The 18,666-nt window shown below is 41.5% G+C and overlaps 1 long non-coding RNA gene across 1 annotated transcript in view; it reads right to left on the reverse strand.

Annotated features, from left to right (window-relative positions):
• LOC139042099 (uncharacterized) overlaps positions 1-18,666 on the reverse strand; it is an 82,403-nt gene that overhangs the window by 786 nt on the left and 62,951 nt on the right. The window lies entirely within an intron of this gene.

Below are 18,666 nucleotides of genomic sequence, written 5' to 3' on the forward strand. Positions count from 1 at the left end.
GTAGGGCTCAGGTCGCAGAAGGGAACAGGCAACTCTGTGCATTGGGTGGTAAATGGGAACCTAGATTCCTGTCTCAGCCCAGCCATTAGCCAACCTGGAGGCCTCAAGCAAGCCTCTTAGCTTCCCTCAGCCTAGGCATCTTATGTTTCTATGGTTCTTGGTTTCTGGGGTTCCAGATGGTTTTCCACATATAGGAGAAAACCCTTTGGTCTGGTAATCCAACATGTGGCGTAGGACAAAAAGGACCCAGCTCAAGTGCTAAGGGGGAACCTGAATGGTAAGTTAAGATGGAAATCAGAATTATTTTCCAAATGTCCATACTCTTTTGTACTCTTTTATCTCCTCCATTTCCACTCTGAATTTTCTCCTCCAACCCAGAATGGGTAATATCTATGAATCAGTAGGAGGAAAGAGGAAAATTTGATGTAAATAAACATAGTATGCTTTCATTTTGGATCCAACTACTTAAAAACAAAGGAGGACATGAAATTGAACACACTCATGGAGAAAAGAACATTGTAGATAATTAATCAATTGGAAAAGAAGACCTGGGACGCAAACAGCATAGGCTGTGGGACTGTTGCCCCACGCAGAAGAGAAGAGCAGGAGATCATTACGGTCTTCAATGGAACCCACATTCTCCACCCGTCTGTGTTATGGGCTGAATTGTGTCCCCTCCCAAAATTTACATCTCGAAGTCATAACCTTCAGTACCTAAGAATGTGACTGTATTGGAGACTGGGTCTTAAAGAGGTAATTAGGGTTAAATGAGGTCATTGGGGTGGGCCCTAATCCAATGTGACTGGTGTCCTTATAAAAAGAGACTAGGACACAGGTACACACAGAGGGAAGGCCATGTAAAGACAGAGGGAGAAGACGGCCATCCACAAGCCACGGGGAGAGGCCTCAGAAGAAATCAGTCCTGCTAACCCTTCGATTTCAGAATTCCAGCCTCCATAACTGTGAGAAAATAAACTCCTGCTGTTTAAGCCCCCCAGTCTGTGGCGCTTTGTTAGGGCAGCCAGAGCTGACTCACACAGCCTGACACCAAACTAGCCAAGGAGCACCGAAACGAGGCAGTGAGGAATGGCTCCCGGGTAGCTGTCCAGAGGGGGCGCTGTGGAGTCAGACCGCCTGGGCTTCACCGCCCGCTTAGCACTAATGGAATAACATGTGAGCCTGGGCGAGCTATTTAACCTCTCTGTGCCTCAGTTTCCTCATCTAGATAATGTGAATAATAGCACCTTTCTCATAGGGCAATGGTGAGGATTGTAGGAGGTAATGTCTGCCAAGAACTTAGAACAAGTGCCTGGAACATAGAAAATACTCAATAAATGTTATTGCAAATACAGCCAAGCAATTTGTATGTATGCGTGCGTGCGCATGAGGAAGAGTGGCCCTGAGCTGACATCTGTGCCAGTCTTGCTCTATTTTATGTGGGATGCTGCCACAGCGTGACTTGACCAGCAGGGCTAGGTGCATGCCTGGGATCTAAAGCTGCGAACCCCGGGCCACCAAAGCAGAGTGCACGAATTTAACCACTATGCCACCAGGCCAGCCCTCAAGCAATTTTTTTAACTGAAGTTTTTTTTAAAAAATCTGGAATTGAGGCATGTGTCCAGGTTAGTCCTGTATGAAGACGAGGAAATGGATAAGATAACTTCCCGAGCACCCTCCTAGCTCCGAAATTGCTCGGAAGTCTGAGCACCATCTCACTACCTTTCGAGGAAGGCTGCAAACTTTAATCCTTAAATCCCACACATATTGATTCCTTTAGAAAAGATCAATAAGCCAAGAGTATCCACAATTTTTCAAAACCATCACAGTCTGTGAACTGTCCCCCACAGATGCTCTCATCTCTCCTTATAGCCCACTTGGGGCTTCTCAGGTCTTGATTTTCCATCCCTGTGAACACACCATCCCTGTCAGATCTTTGAAGGAAGCCAGTCCCTCAAGTCTTCTCTCTGCAAGGACAGCTGATCTATTCTCCATTCTGTCCCTGTCAGATGTTTAGAATCAGAGGAGGGGGAACCAGAAATTTAACCTAATGACACCAGAATAGCACAAGCAGGAATTCATTTCCATTGATGGGAAACAGATGGTGGCTACAGGGTCCTGGAAACAGCAGGTGATGTTCCCTGAGTATTATGGACACTCTGATGATGCCTCACCAAATGTCCCCTCACTTTCCATCACTTTGACCACAGGCCACCCAGTCAATTGTCCACCTCGCGGCCTTTGATTTGGTTGCTGCTGGTTCTGCTTTGCAATCTCTTCAGCCTCTGTTGCCCTCAGGGTTCCTCCACAGCAGGAAACCCAGACCTGCAGTTCTTGGGACTCTGGTAATACGCAGACTTGCAAGGGCCACCTTTGCCTAAGGCAAGGCCAAGGCCAAGGAAGCAACATTTAGTTCCACACCTCCAGGAAATACTGAAAATGGCAGTTTGTCCATTCAGAGAGCCCAGCAGTGCTCAAGTCATCGAGGCCCAGGATCCTCGAGCAAAGAGCAAATGAGTCATCAGAGGAAGAGGTAAAAATGTTCTCTTCCCAGGTCTGGAGCAGACACTTGCCTAGAGCCTGTCTGACAGCACGCACAGCTAATCAGACGATGTGCTGCTTCCCCAGCATGTGCCCGCCCTGTCCTTCCAGGCAGACGCTCCTAAAATGCTGTTACATGCAAAGACGGCAATTTAGAATCTGTGGCTCTCCAAGTGTGTGGAGGTGGGGGGCAGGAGAGAGAGGAACAAAAGAGTAAACAATGAAGGTCTGAAACCTTTGTGCAAGGGAAGACCTCCTCAGTTGTTAATAAGCAAGCCACACACCATCTTGCTTCTCTCACCACACTGAGATATTAATGGCATTGGCATATTTTCAAAGAGGATTTTTGGGAAGACAAAAAAAGGAAAACACAAATATTTGGACAGGTGAATGTAGCTCCTTGTCCACTAGAAACTGGTAGTTCCTGAAGCACCCATAAGCTTTTTCTTCCCAGAAAACAATATTAACAACCCACTCATCGTAATAGGAAAGTTTGGGCATCTTTCCATCAAATCTTTTCCTCCATCGCCCCCAGACAAGCTCTGTAAAGCACCTGTTTGGGCTTCAGTGTCACTGCACTGGCTTTGCGGAGTCTAGCCCCTCCCTCTTTCATCAGTTGGCTCTGTTCTGTTATTCCCTTAATAAAAAGTGAGATAAGAGACCCACACTCACCAGCCCCCAGATTACCCTAATTTTCACTTCCCCTGGTCCTGAATCCTTCTATTTCCCATGGCTTGTTGGATATAATATTGAGTCAGTTTCCACAAAATTAGCAAGCTTCTAGACTGGCCAAATGAATTTAATTCTGCAAATAAAATTTTGTAAACATATGGAATCTCCATATTCCAGACTCATGCTTCCTTCTCTCCCCATCTTTGAGAGACAGAGACCCTCACACCAGGGCCAATGGCAGGGCCTGCCCATCATCTCTGCTGCTTTGATGCCCAGGTCTCTTTAAAGATCTGACGACCCAGCCCAGAAACCACATTCTCTATTCTCTTTTTTTTTCATTGTTGTAAAACATACATAACATAAAACTTACCCTTTAATCATCTTGAAGTGCACAATTCAGTGGCGTTAAGCACATTCACATCGTTGTGCAATCATCACTGCTATCTATCTCCACAGCTTTTTCATCTTCCCCGAATGTAACTCTGAACCCAGTAAACAATGACTTCCTCCCAGCCCCTGGCAACCACCATTCTACTTTCTGCATCTATGAATTTAACTCTCTAGGTGCTTCATGTAAGTGGAATCATATGATGTTTGTCCTTTGCGGCTGGCTTATTTCACTCCCTCAAGGTTCATCCATGTGTAGCTTGGGTCAGAAGGTCCTTCCTTTTTTAAAGCTGACTGACGGTCCAGTGTATGTATGTACCTTGTTTTGCTCACCCATTCATCTGTCAGTGGACATTTGGGCTGTTCCCGTCTTCCAGCTATTGTGACTAATGCTGCTCTGAACATGAGCAGGCATTTGTGTGAGTTGCTTCTTTCCATTCTTTTGGATGTCCACCTAGGAGTGAAATTGCTAGATCATATGGTAACTCTATGTCTCTCTTTTTCAGGAACCACCAAACTGTTACCACATTCTCTTTTAAAAGATTCTCATCTGCAGACAAGCCCTTCCCAGGAATGTAGACGACAGCCCATTTCCAAGAATTCCAAAGAGCCAGTTAGGCCTAGGGGCAGACTGTTTTAACATCCTCAGTCCTTCACCCCTTGTATCCACACTCTTTGCTGTGTAACTTGGTGGCCCTTCCCACAAGAAGGCAGGGAACTCTTCTCAGCCTTTGCCGTTGGCTCAGTCACATGACTTGCTTTGGCCAATGGGATGCCAGCAGACGTGACACAAGCAGGAGCGTGAACTGTACTTGCATGTTAGGACAGGCCCTCTCACCCTCTGTCACCACCATGAAGGGAATATGCCTTACTTGGCCCACCAGTCCCAGGAGAAACAGGAGGGACGTGGGACACAGAGCTAGCCTGGTCACTGCGATCTGAAGCAAAGCCACCCCAGCTCATCTGCTGCTCCTTGAGAAGAAATGATTGTTGTTTTAAGCCTCTGAGTTTTGGGGTGGCTTATGACAAAGTGTCATTGTGGCAATAGTTGACAGTGCAGGTATAAGCCCATTTACTGTTTATCCTAAATGTACGTGAGAATGAAATTTCTGGAGAATTGGTAAATGGTATAAGACTCCCATTGGCTCCAGGATTTTTTTTTTAATCCACTCTAACCTGAATTAAAAGCCAGACATACCCGCTGTCTCATAGCTCTCCAGCTCCCTGGGGGCCCTCTTAGTCTGTTCTCTATCTGACCTGTCATCAGGCCTTGCTAGTACCAAACCCCAGCCTGCGAAAGAATCTTAGCCTGGCATGAAATGGGATGTGCCAAACAGAAAGCATGGATTAAGGAACTCCTTGGAAGGCTCTGATCAGTTGGAGCTGTTGCAATTCAAGAAATCTTCATAAATGGCCGAGAAGGAGGCCGGCTGCTGCCTAAGACGGGCCCCACAGGCGGTCACAGCTAAGCAGAGTCGTCTCCACTTAGGATCTGACCTCAGCTGGGCAATTGCAGAAACTCAGTTTTGTTAATTCCCTCGAAATTAACCAGTCTCAGGGGAAAAGTCACATTAAACCAAAGTTTCCAGAGACTGAAAAACTGGAATGCCGGTTTATTAATTTACACAGGGAGTTGCTCTTTCTGGGCGCAGGAGTAATATACTCAAATTCTGTAGCCAGCATACCTCCTTCTTGCTATCAACACATCTGACCAAATTAGTCATCAGAGGCTGCTTGGTGAGCACAGAATCGTAACAAAGGAAGGAGGACAGTGTTGGCACATTTTTTCCAGCCCATGGAAAATCCTAATAAGTATTCCCATACAAAAGTAGAGCTCCATTCTAGGGACTAAATATTGGCATGATGTTGCCCATCTTAGGGGCTAGCCCTCTAACCAAATCAGTATTTTCTTGATAAAAGTAAAAAAATTAATATAAGAAATAAAGCATAAAGAATTATACAGAAGTATCACATTATTATTATTGTTACTGTTATTATATGTTTATAATAATAAGTGTGGGTGGTGCCATGTAGGTAGAAGCATACTGAACTGTCAAGAAGACTCAGATTCTAATCACAGTTTCACCATCAAAATACTGTGTGACATGAGGAAACTGACTATGGCACTCTGGGCCTTGGTTTTCTCATGTGCAATGTGAGTGAGTTGAACCAGGTAAGCGCCAGAGATGTGATGACTGGAGTCTACTGGCAATATGGACAATAGGTGTTGGACTTTCAGAGGAAAGAAAAATCAGTGAGGTTTATTCCCAAGAGGGATCAGGAGAAAAAGCACACGAAATGAAACAAAGCCAGTAGCACTCTTGGGAAAACAATTGAAAGAGTATATCGTGTTGGGTCAGAAAATAAATTGATGGATGCAGATGTCCAAAAATCACCTGCAACTAGAATAACAATAATGTAAATATGGTTGCCGATCTAGAGACAACCTGCTCAGAAAATTCCTTGGATTAACAGAGGCTTTTGGTAATGAAAAAAAAAAAAAGTCAGATTGACATTTAGTGTTCAGGATGAGAATAAAGTGCTGCTCTTTCTCAGAGCTGTGTCCTTACGTTATTGATGTTAAATTTTAATTTCAATTAAAGTGTCAGGATCATGCCCCAGGATTTAACTTGGTTAAATCCCCAAGCTATTGAGACAGTCATGTTTACTGTCTTGATAATTCTCATCTTGGCTTTAAGCCTTTCAACTTAAGTGGAAATCTTCAGATACACAGGTCTGTTATTTACTTATTTCTTTTAAAGCTTCTCTCCTAATAACCTGTACTGTATACTCAGGAGCCCTGGACTGGTAACATTGCCCTGTCCTTCCTGCTATGTTCTCTGCATGGTTTTAAGACCACCTACAGTGAAATTTACAGTCATTATTTTCTGCTGCAAACCCAGAGCTCTGAGTTGTCAAAATTGGTTCCAGGTTTCAAGCTCGATTCAACTCTGCTTTGACAACATGTCCTACACTAGACAGTGACAGGTAGAAAACTGTTTAAGAAATGGGACCCAGCCCTCAAAATTATTACAGACTGGTAGGAAAGACAGAACACGTATGTGTGAAATTATTAGAAGACAACACAGGATATATTAGTCCACAGACACTTCATCCTTTGCGAGATTTTAAAAGAAGGAAATTAGTGACAATTAGAAAAGGCTTTATGAAAGAAGTGGGACTTGAAAGAAACCATAAGATAGCATGCATGTTATACAAAGGCAGAAAGTATATACTGGCCCCAGTGATTGCATTTCTCAGGATTCAAGAAATGTAACTCCCTCCCAGTCCCCTTTCCCTGGGCTCTTGCAGATACAATATTTGCCTGATGGAGACAAGGTGGTCCTCTCACTGTCACACTGAGGGGCATCCTCACACACGGAGATTTAAAGAAGATGTTGCTCATATCAACTCAACACCTGCTCTGCAAACTGGGACACGTGCTGAGCCCAGGCCTGCATGCTCAGGGGTGGGAGGTATGACCCCTGATACTGTCCCAGTTCCATCCAGCTCTATGGCTAGCAAAGGCCACAGTAAGGCTTGGAACATAACAGGCAAGCAATACTTCTTTAGAGACATGTTTCTTAAACATCAAGCCACTGTTTAAGTTCTGGCAGAAAGGCCACAATCTTTCAGAACACAGGAGAAATGCAAAGGAGCCAGGACAACCAGACTGCAAGAAAGGAAGAGGGGACCCCAGAAAGGAGAAAGTAAGAAACAGAGAGTCTCAAATTTTTTATATAAACCCAGACCAAGTCTCTGGCTGACCCTTGAACCAGCACACATGGAATCAACTGAAAGCAGATTATAGTTTGGCTTAAAGAACTGAAATAAGATCTGAGCCACCACTCCACGCAGGCATGACCATTGGCAATATGAGTCTAAATCCAGTTAATCCTCTGCTGCAACAAAACGTCAACACTCCTTGAGAAATACAACAGAATGCAAAGTCTCTACAACACAACATTCACAATGTCCAGAGTACAAGCCAAAATTATTCAACAAAAGAAGACTCAGGAAAATGTGACCCATTCTCAAGGGAAAAGATAATCAACATATGCCAATCCTGAGATGATCCAGATGTTAGAATTCTTAGAGAAGGACTTCAAAGCAACCAGTGTAACTATGCTCAATGAGGTAAAGGAAAAAATGCTTGTAATGAATAAAAAGGTAAGAAATATCTACAAGGAAACAGACACGATTGTTAACGTAGGAAGCCCTCAGGAAACTACAAAACACCTACTGGAACTAATAAATGCATTTTAGTAAGGTTGTAGGATACAAAGTCACTGTACAAAAATTAGTTCTACTTTCATACAGCAGTACGAAACGATTAGAAAATGCAATTTTTTAAAACATTAAACGTATATTTATTGATAAATCTAGGACTAAAATATATTTACAAAAGACAGTATGTTAAAGTTATATGTTCTGACAATTCCATGCAGTACAACTATTAAAAAAACAGAGGGAAACTGGAAAGAATATGCGAAAAGTAAAATAAACTCACTTATTGCCTTACAGGAATTAACTGGGAGTGAAAGGATTTTACTTCAAAACAGATTCGGTGGAAGGAAAGGGAGGGAAAAGAGAGATTATTAGCTAATTTCAATATTGAACCAATACACAGAAAAAGGAACCAAGAGACAAAAATCCCAAATTCAGCATCTTCCAGTGAGGAAACACCATCTTTTCTGCTCAATTCAGGAACAAGACATGACAAGCACCATCCCTTCCTCTATTTAACATTGTCTTTGAATTAATGCCATTAGACAAGAAAAAGCATCTCGAGGACTAAGAAGTTGAATGAAAGAGGTAAGACTCTATTTGCATATGATATAATCTCAAAAATTGAAAAGAATCAATGGGAAAACTACTGCAAATAATAAGAAAACTTAGTTAAGTAGCAGGGACCAAAATTATCACATCCGAGGAAACCCAGGTAGAAGTCTAATGGAAGAGAAAAACTCATTTCACTGTGGCAACAATAAAATAAAACACCTAGGCATAAACCTAAAGGAAATGCCCAAAATCTCTATGAGCTTCACTATAAAACAATCGGAAAGAAACAAAAGTAGACTTGAGCAAGTTAAATAAGATACCACGTTTTTGGATAGGAACACTCAGCATCCTAAAGATGTCAGTTTTTTATAAGATATTTTTTAGGCATAATGCAATCTCAATAAAAATACCATCAGATAATTTTTTTTTATCTTGAGTTGGACAAGTTGATTATAAAGTTTATTTGGAAGACAAAACAAGCAAAAATCACCAGGAACAATCTTAAAATAAACAGCAATGATTATGTGGAGGGAAGGAAGCTGGTCCTGTCAGAATTTAACCCTACTATAAATCTCTAGGATAAAATACTTCAGTATTGTTATGTGAACAGAAAACAAAATCTGGAAAATGACCCAGATATGAGTATTTCATATATGATACGAACATTTCATATATGATATGAACATTTAGTACATGGTAATGACAGCATCCCAAATCGGTTGAGAAAACCTGGTGTAAGATAACCGTATAATGTTCATACTGCCATCTGGAATAAATTCCTGATCAGAGATTTAAATATAAAATACTAAATCATACGAGTATTCAAAAAAAGTATGAGTAAATTCCTCTACACTCTTGGAGTAGGGAAAGCCTTCCTAACTATGACTTAAAATTCAGAAGCAATGAAAAAGAATTATAAATTTATTACATAAAAAAAACTTTGCCTGGCAAAAATTACCATAAGAAAAGAAAACAGGTAAGTGACAAAGTAGGAAAAACTATTTGCAGCTTATTCATAAACAAGACTAATATCCTTAATATAGAGGGATCTTCTAAAAATAGAAAAGAAAGAGGCCAACAACATCTAAAAATACGTGTAATAAAGATAACTGATAGTTTATAGAAAAAAGGCAAATGGCTCCTAACGCCATTAAAAGATGTTCGCTTTCACTTAAATAAGAGAAAAACAAATTAAAACTACACTGAGATACCATCTCTTACCAATCACACTGGTAAAAATCTAAAGTGTGATATCATATTCTGTTGAACGACTGATGGGCAAGCAAAGCGCTATAATGCCTATGGGTAACAATTTAATAGTATCTAGCAAAATTCCCAGAAAGTAAAGGAAGCTATCAAAGACCACTGGAGTCATGTCAAATGGATGCAGAAGCCAACTTGAATAGGCTCCTACTAGCCAAAGATGGAACAATTTGACCACCAATAAGGACAATGTCAAGTGAAACACATGAAATAACTTTACATCCACAAATTTCACTATGCTACTTTAAAAAAAAACCTTTCATTAATTACCCTTGGAAATCAATTCATTCTTTTGAAAACTGGTAACAACAGGAAAGAATCAAGCCTTTATTCTGCTTTTCCCGTGCAAACTGATTCAGGGAAGTTGATGAGAGAAAGTCTCTAAATATTAAGGATATTAACTCTCGTTTATGAATAAGTTGCAAATAGTTTTTCCTGCTTTATCATTTGTCTCTTCTTATGGTAATTTTTTTGCCATGTAGAAGTTTTTTATTTTTCATGTAATAAAATTTATCAAACTTTTTTATAGATTCTGGATTTTAAGCCATAGTTAGGAAGGTTTTCCCTACTCCAAGATTATAGAGGAATTCGCCCATATTTTTTGAATACTTGTAGGGTTTAATTCTTTTGCTTAAATCTCTGATCCATTTGGAATTTATTCTGGAGTACTGTATGAACAGTGGATCTGATCTTATTCAGTAGTATCCCAACTTATAAAGACAGACAGAAATCCTTGAATTAGGATATCCCCATTTTGAAACTTCTGAAGAATTGAATATAAGTACTGATCATTAAGGGCTACTAATGTCACAAAAAGACATTATAACCCTTATGATGGAAGTGCACAGTGCCACCTATGAAATAGTCCGGCCTCTCCCAAAATCAAACAAACCTGAACATGATCAAACTTCTAGATCTAATGTCTAATTTACAGGAACATAGGAGACAGAGGAGCATGTTGAATACACACTGTCACAGGATGCAATCAACAAAACAATGGTGGGAAATTCTACGAGGCAAACCACTGGGTTTCTTCAAAAAAAAACTGTCATGGACAAAAAGAAATGGAATGGGAACTTGTAGATTAAAAGAGATTTAAGAGACATATTAACCAATTGTAATGTATAGACTTTGTTTGGATCCTGATTCAAACAAAGCAGAAAGAAATAAAAATCAAAGAAAGACAAGAACATTTACAGTACAATCAGGAAAATGTGGACACTGACTGGACGATATTTGAAAACGTTACAGATTGATATTTTTAATACCAACAATGGTATTATGGTCATGTTTAAAAAGGGGAATCTTTGTCTTTTAGAAATAGATAGCGAAGTATTTATAGATTAAATTACATGTCTGGAATTTCCTTCAAAAAAACATGAGGAGAGAAAGAGGAACAATATAGAGGGGAAAAATATTAGCCATGTGTTGATAATCGTTGAAACTGAGTGATAGGGAGGTACACAGGGATGCATTAGGCCATCTTTCTCTTTTTGTAAATGTTTTAAATTCTCCATAATAATTTTTTCAAAAGAAACACACAAAAAACAGCACATGCATACTGAAGGCCATTGATCAAGCACTTCAGCACAAGTGTCAGTATTGGAGAGAAGGATGGGAATAAGGACCTAGGATAACACAGAAAAAATAAAATAATCATACAAGAAAATGAGTACAATAAATGATGATAATTATAGTCCACAAACAGAGGAGGACAATTAACGCAACTCTCTAAATCTGAAGCCCCCCAAAATTAAAGAAATAAAATACATAAATAAAAATAAAAGATCATGACTGTTCCTTTAAAAAGTAATTGGAGGAGTTCTACGTAATGTACTCATTAGCATTGTAACTGTAGTTAGTTCATCTGAGAAGCCCATGAGTACATGATTACCTATCAGGGGTAGACCAGGTAAGGTCCCCCTGCCCCATCAAAACTTCTCCATGCCTGTACTGTTCCCCAGGAGCCATGACGTCTAGCGTCTGTACATGGATTAGTCAATCCTGCTCATGTACTAAACCTTTCTGAATCCCTCTCTTCCCTAGCAGCAGCTCACACACTTCTAACAAACCTGCTCACAAGCAAAATTGCTGAGAGAAAGTGAAACTCAGAATTTAGGAACAATCTAGGATCTGAGGATGTTCTCTGAACTTTACATAGATCCAGGAAATCACAAAGAAAAACCCAGTTCCTCCTAAGAGAGGAGAATCCCCTTTTTTTCCTGGGGTGCAAAATCGAAGTTCAGGAAACCACAATTGAAGGTCAGAGATTAGGGGAGGAAAGGCAAACAGAAAGAAGGGGAAGGGAAGAAGTAAAGACTAAAGGTAGCACGGATCAAGGGAATAGGAGAAGACCTAGGAAGAAGGGAAGACACTCCCTGACCACAGAGACAGGAGCTGATGCCATAAATCCACTCTCCTCATGTAAATCTATCTTGATCCAGAGAACTAGCTGACAAATAATTTTCCTATTAAATTTCAAAGGTGGCTGCTCAGTGATCAGAAGTAGGAGTGGGTGTGGCGGTTTAGTTTTAGATGTTCTTATCTGGCTCTTTCATTACTCTCTGACCCAGAACAAGCAAGTTCATCTCACCTTCCACTGCCCCATCCTCATCACCAGACCCAGAAGGAGCAGACAGTGAGGCCTCAGCAACTTCTAGGTCTGACCCCATCTGGTCACATGCAGTGCCTAGAGCGGCACAACTCACATACATCACCCATGTCTCAAGTATGGGAGTCAGTCTCACAGCGCTAATAGACAGGCTTTGCACGCTCATTGGGAGGGTGAGGGAGAGGCCAAGGTCGTCCTTAGGTTCATAATGATTCCCTGTAAAGAGCTATTTGAGAGCATGACAAAAGCCACCAATTAAACAGATCAATGTTTTGGAAACTAAGGTTGACTGGGGTCTCACTGCAGCCCTCTATACAACGTCAACATGCTTTCTCGCATTCCTAGCCTCCTCTCGGAAACTGGTCAAGTTCTCATCATAATTAGCTCCTCTGTGCCTTGAGCTTCCCCTCTAAAGGTCTTGCATTCTTCTCCTACTCCAGTTCATTTTGATATCTTCACTGCATGTAGGCAAACCTGTATGGCAAGTTAAATGTGCAATCATGGACTGCAAAAAATGCAACATTCTTATTGTCTCTAACAGAACTTATCTCATGAGCCCTCATTTCTTTCTCTGCATTAGAAATCTTAATCTTTCCAATTCAAGATTGCTCAGATTCTTTTGGATTTAAATATGATTAATTTGGGATGTACACTCTATCTCCCCTCCTCCTTCCTCCCTTCTTGCTGAGGATGTTCTAAATTCCTATTCTGGGGAGGGGCTGGTGTTGTCCTGGCTTCTGGGGAAAAACATCTGATTTTCAAGCTGCCCTCTGTACTGACCGAGTCCACTGGTGTATACCTCGTCCTCTCTGGTCCTCACCATTCGTAGTCCTGCTATAGCTTCTCACCAGGAGGTACATGCCTTCTGCATCTTCCTTGTAGAATGCAAGTCTAGGGCTTTCTAGGACCTACCAGCTTGCTCCCAGCTACTTCTGCAGCCATTGTGGGTGCCATGGAAACTCTTTGGATACTCTCTGCCACCACCCTGGAGATCACAGAATTGTGTGGAACTCCATGAGGCTGCCCTCAGATCTGCAAACTAGACTTCCCCCAGTCATCACTACTTACAGCCCAGGGCCATGTTGGGGGCAGGTTGATTTGGTCTTTGGGCCACAGTCCAGAAAGAGAGAGGCATAATTGTCTGCTGCTCTTGAAGCTCCTTTCAATCTATTTACAGTTTCAATTCCCAATCTTACCCCGCCCATAATTCAGCCTAAGGGATAAGGATGCTGAGGCCCTTCACAGAAACTCCATCTAAGTTCCAGCAACATCCACTTAGCTTTGGTTTTCCTTTTTCCTCCAGCTGGTCACATTTTTATTTCCTTTCGAGTGGGAAATAAACTGTGTCATCCTGCCTTCTAAAATCTCAGCTCTCTAGACTTTGGCTCTTGATATTTCATGCCAAGCTTTTTAGAATTAAAAAAAAATGTAAAGCCTCAGCTTTTAAGATTGTTGTTTATGTTGGCAAGTTAAGAAGATTCAATCAAAAAATCCAATGGACTTTTTTGTTCTGCTCCATCCATCTGCCCCCTGAGAGCAGTGTAATAAAAAAGCTATCAGTGTATTCTGAACATGAGGGAGAAGGAAAGAGAAAAGGAAGGCTGGGGATGGGAACAGGGACGCAAATTCTAAAGATCTGAATTATTATAATCATCCTAGAACCTTCTCGCCCCCTCCCCCTCATGCTCAAGTCTGGTTCCACCCTGCTCCCTCCGAGGTTCTGTCTCTATCTCCCTACCTCCCAAGTCCAGACACTCACCACCTTCAGAACGTTGCTGACAACCTGTCTCTGCCAGGGTGCCTTCCGTGACTACAGTACCTGTCCCCATCATCCCCTTCACATCAGCAGCCCTCACCACAGGCAATTTGCCTACAGCTGTTGGCATTTGGACTGGGTACCCAAACAGGGCTTCTCTGCAAAACCATCTCAGGTCTCTGGACAGGCTGCAAGGTGACCTGTTTCCTTGAGGGCCCCTAGGCCAGCTGAGATAATAGAAAAGAAGCTTTGGAATGACAGTCTCTCAGAACACAAGAATTGTAAGACTTAGGAAACAAAGAAGGAGAGAGCTAGGCCACTCCGACTTGTGGTGGGGACAAGGAGTTGGAAAGGAAGGGAAGACCTGAGAGATGGAAGGCTGTCCCTGGCCTGTTGCTCAAACCGTGCTCCTGTCCAATCTCTCACATGCTCATACTTTTTCTGTTTGTACTTTCTATCTTGACTTAAAAAATACAATTAAAAAAAAATATGTTGCTATATAGTGAATGGAACCATATTTACGCATCCCAGTTTTTGACACTTTTGACACTTCCACCATACTGCCAACAATTACAATTCTTTGTCCTTTTGGGAAATTGAAATTGAGCACACCTTAAAGTCAAGGAGCATGTGCACGTGTCCTGCATCTCCCGATCATCTCCACAGAGGGAGCGCTCAGTTAGTGTTATCAACTTGCTAAATGTCAGCAAGAGATATTTGGGTTTGGCAAAATGAAGAACTTCAGAAATTGGCTAGGAACTGGGACAAAACATGGAATTATTCCTTGGAGGTCTTTAAAAAATAAGATCATCTTCTCCTCACTAAAATGAGTTCAGTATCATCCTCCTCCACTGTCCACTCATTTCCCCTTTCCTCAGGCCAAAGATTGCCAAGGGCGTGGACTACCACTGCTGAATTTCCCTTAGAGCCCAAGAAAAAAGGCCCCACTGTTTGATGCCTCTTTGCCATTTCCAATCATCCCATAATAGCAACACTACAAGAAACCAGCTGTGCTCCTTGGGATGTACTCAGCTGCTCCTTGGGTTTCCACAAATTAGACCCTGAATGAGCCACTTAGCGCCCCAGGTTCCCAGACCCACCTGCTGATCCTTCCCAGATGATCTCAGCCAAGGTTAGAAAAAGACCATTCTAGGCCAAGGAGAATGAGTAGGGGGGCCCAGGAGTTAGCAATCAGAAGTGAATATTCCAGGAGGGAAATTCCAAGAAGGGCATAAAGAGGAGCACGTGTGGTCAGACCAACCATTATAAAGATTAGGCATCAGGGATCTTGTTCCCTCACATTTTGCAGTTTGGAGAGTGCGTGTGTTCATAAATTTAATGAAAATCTTAGGATATAGAGTTAGACTTACCAACTTAATAGTTTCATGTCTTTAAATAAATCATTTAGTGTATTCTCTGTTTTCATATCTCATTCAAAACAATGGCATTGATGGTAATAATGATAATAATAAGACAAGCCCTACCTACCTCACAGTGTTGTTAAATTAGATAGGAAAAGCACTTTTGTAATGGTAAAGTACTATAAAGTTGTAAACTATGGGCATTCCAATTTCTGTCACACTAATAGACTATTTGTATTTACATAGCTTCTTTCCTCTAAAATGCTCAGGACACTGTACTGGGATATTTTAATGAATTAGCATATTCTCTCTTCAGTGCTGCAGGGTCCATCTTCTCAGGACTTTGTAAATGCCATTTCACCCCCTGGGGCTCAGCTCTCCCACCCTTGAAATGCAACATTTTCTTGTCTGAGAAACTACTTTCTCAAAGTCACCGCTAGATAGAGACAGCACTAGACATTTTCCTGACTTCCTCTCATCTGAAAAACAGAAGAAAAATGAGGCAAGGCTGCTCAGCACCCCTGAGAGCAACAGGACATTTTTTCACAGCTATCTTAGCTCTTGCCATAAAATCCTGCTAGTGTCCCAGAGAAGAGCAATCATGATTAGGTGAATACAAGGACCGACCAAAGACAGAGTCCCATAGCCCAGCCAGCTAGGTTAGCTCTGTCAGTAATGGTTTAAAGGATGGGACAAGACAATGGTTTGGTGTTTCACAGTTGTTACATATCAAGGAGGAAAAATAATTTGAGAGGCACAAGGGAAGATAGTTGGAGGTGAAGAAGTGGAATCAAGAAAGGAAAACTTAAGGCTGAACATTATAAGAATGCTGCCCAGCACAGACTCACATAGGAATCCTGGGCACTTTATTATAGACAACAATCTTCGCTTTGGCAGCAAAAATGAGTTTGCCATGCTTTTTCTTTGTCTTCTTCAGTTTTCGTGATGATTTATAGGATATATATATACATACACACAAAGATAATGTTCAAACACTCCCACAGTCATGAAAATCCCTCCCCCAAAGCCTGTTCTAGCTTTTTTAATTAATACACAAAGCAATTAAATCATGGTCTGCTCCCATTACCTGCCAAGTTTTGTTATTTTTAAAATACAACAACAAGGTTTCAGATTCAGCTATTTGGTCCGTGTGAAGCATTTCAAAGGTGGTTTCCTTGGTTTCCCCACACATGAACTTTCAGCCAGGCAGTGAAAACAACCCCACTTTGAGATGGCTTGCTTTTCCTTTGAGAAGGCTCTCCTTTAAGGAGTGCCAAGCTGTCTGCCCTTTACCAGAAGGGAAAAAGAAAAGAGCCCAAGAGATGCGATGTGCAAGGTCACCATCACACTGCAACCCACACAGAAGCCAGCACTTGAAAATGGCTCTAGCTGCTCTGTTTTAGGCTTATCTTCCTCTTGGACTTAGGAAATTAATAGCCATGCATGGCTTCTTGAAAACGTTTCTGTTCTGCTAGGAGAAGTAACAGCCCAAATCAAGCCAGCGCATGGGGGGTGGGAGAGGTGCAGGTAGTGTATTGCTGACTTTGAGTAGACTCATGTCATCAGCAGCAGAATCCCCCAAACTCACTGTAACAGAGCCAAACAGACCTCAAAGGTGATCCCCAAATGCTGGGCCAGAAAAGACCTCAAGGTGTCTCACACCTACCCAAACTTCAAGAACTTTCTAAAGGGTTTTTTAAAAAGAAAATATCAGGTGTTCAATGATTAATGTTCATAATGAAGAGTCTACAACTTCCCTTAAAAATTAGCCAACGTTGTCTCCTTTACAAAAAGATCTACTTTCACAAATTAGCATTTATCCTTAATTCTTGAAAAGGCATCTTCGTTATCCAAGAATACTGGGCTAGGTCCTATAGGGGATACACAAAAGTATAAGCCAATCTTCACCTCAGGATTTTCACAAGATATAAGACAAATACATGTGAAAAGAGAACCACCAAAGAGGGTGAACACAGGATGCATTAATGTCAAATGAGAGAAGGCATCTGCAGAAACTCTAGAACATTCACATGGACTAATGATGAGATCCATGCATTCTAAAGATTGAGAAATCATCCACAAGCCAAAGGGAAAAAGAACAACTGAGACTCTATCCTGGTACCAGGAAATATCAAATATAGCTTTAGAGTTGGTGTAAGCTCTGTCTCTTTTACTGAAAACAGTTCTACACTCGCTTCACCTACCACCTCAGGACCTAATTACCTCCCAGATGTAGAGGTTGTCCAAAATCAGCCTTCTGCCTTGGGAAGTACAAGCAGATAGAGGGGCCAACACACCAGGGGCCATCCTCCCCCCTGTAGGGCTGCATAATGCTGGTGGTTCTGTTTCAAATGTTTGCCAAGAGCAACAGAAGGTGTTTACCCTCTTGTAATTTTTTCTCTTCCTCCCTCTGCCCTGCTTCTAAGGGTAGCTCATATATGACTCAGAATTGGGGCCTCTGGCAATCACCCCCTTTATCCACCCATCCGTGGTTCCTATGAGCTCTACCTCTCACCACTCAGAGGACACTGAACTGTGATGGGATTTGTTATAGAGTACAGAATCATAGAATCAAACAGTCCTAGTGTCTTTCAGATATTGGAATCTTCTTACAACATTTCCCCCAGATGTTCACTAAATCTATCCTGTACTGGGGAACTTACTACCCCAATGGACTAGGTAGTCCATCTGGGACCAGTTCCAATTGTGGAGACAGTCTCCCTTGCTCAGATTTCCCTGATACTTCCTTGGGTTGTTCCTAATTCCATCTCTTGGGTCCTCCCAGATCAAATCTAATTCTTGTTCCACAAAGATAGCCTGTCAGATATTGGAAAGTTCTCAAGTCTCCTTGAGTCCTTTCTTCATCAAGAGCAACATATAGACTTCCCTCAACAATTCCAGATATCACTTGGTTTCAAATCCTTTATTTTCCTATCAGATTTCTTAATGCTTTAAGAGATCAAATTGCCTATATCTCTCTTAAAACCTGGCCCTGAAAAATGAATAAAACACTCTGGACATAAACTGGCAATGTGAAATAAAACAGAAACTCTTCATTTTATATACTTAGATACTATACTTTTATGAACACAATCTAAAACTGTCTTCATCTTTAAGTTGTGGTCACATGGCATGGCATGTGTTTACTGTAAACTAAAATCCTTTAGCTGTAAGTGCTTCCCATCTGCTGATGAAATAATTGATATTCATTTATTATGATTCTCTCCCTCAGCTGTGCATTATCCCCAAAACTATGTAAAAAAGTGACGTATTCCATGTTCTTTCCATCCTTTCTA

This window comes from Equus asinus, chromosome 25 (assembly GCF_041296235.1).
Source record: "Equus asinus isolate D_3611 breed Donkey chromosome 25, EquAss-T2T_v2, whole genome shotgun sequence".
Lineage (NCBI taxonomy): Eukaryota > Metazoa > Chordata > Mammalia > Perissodactyla > Equidae > Equus > Equus asinus.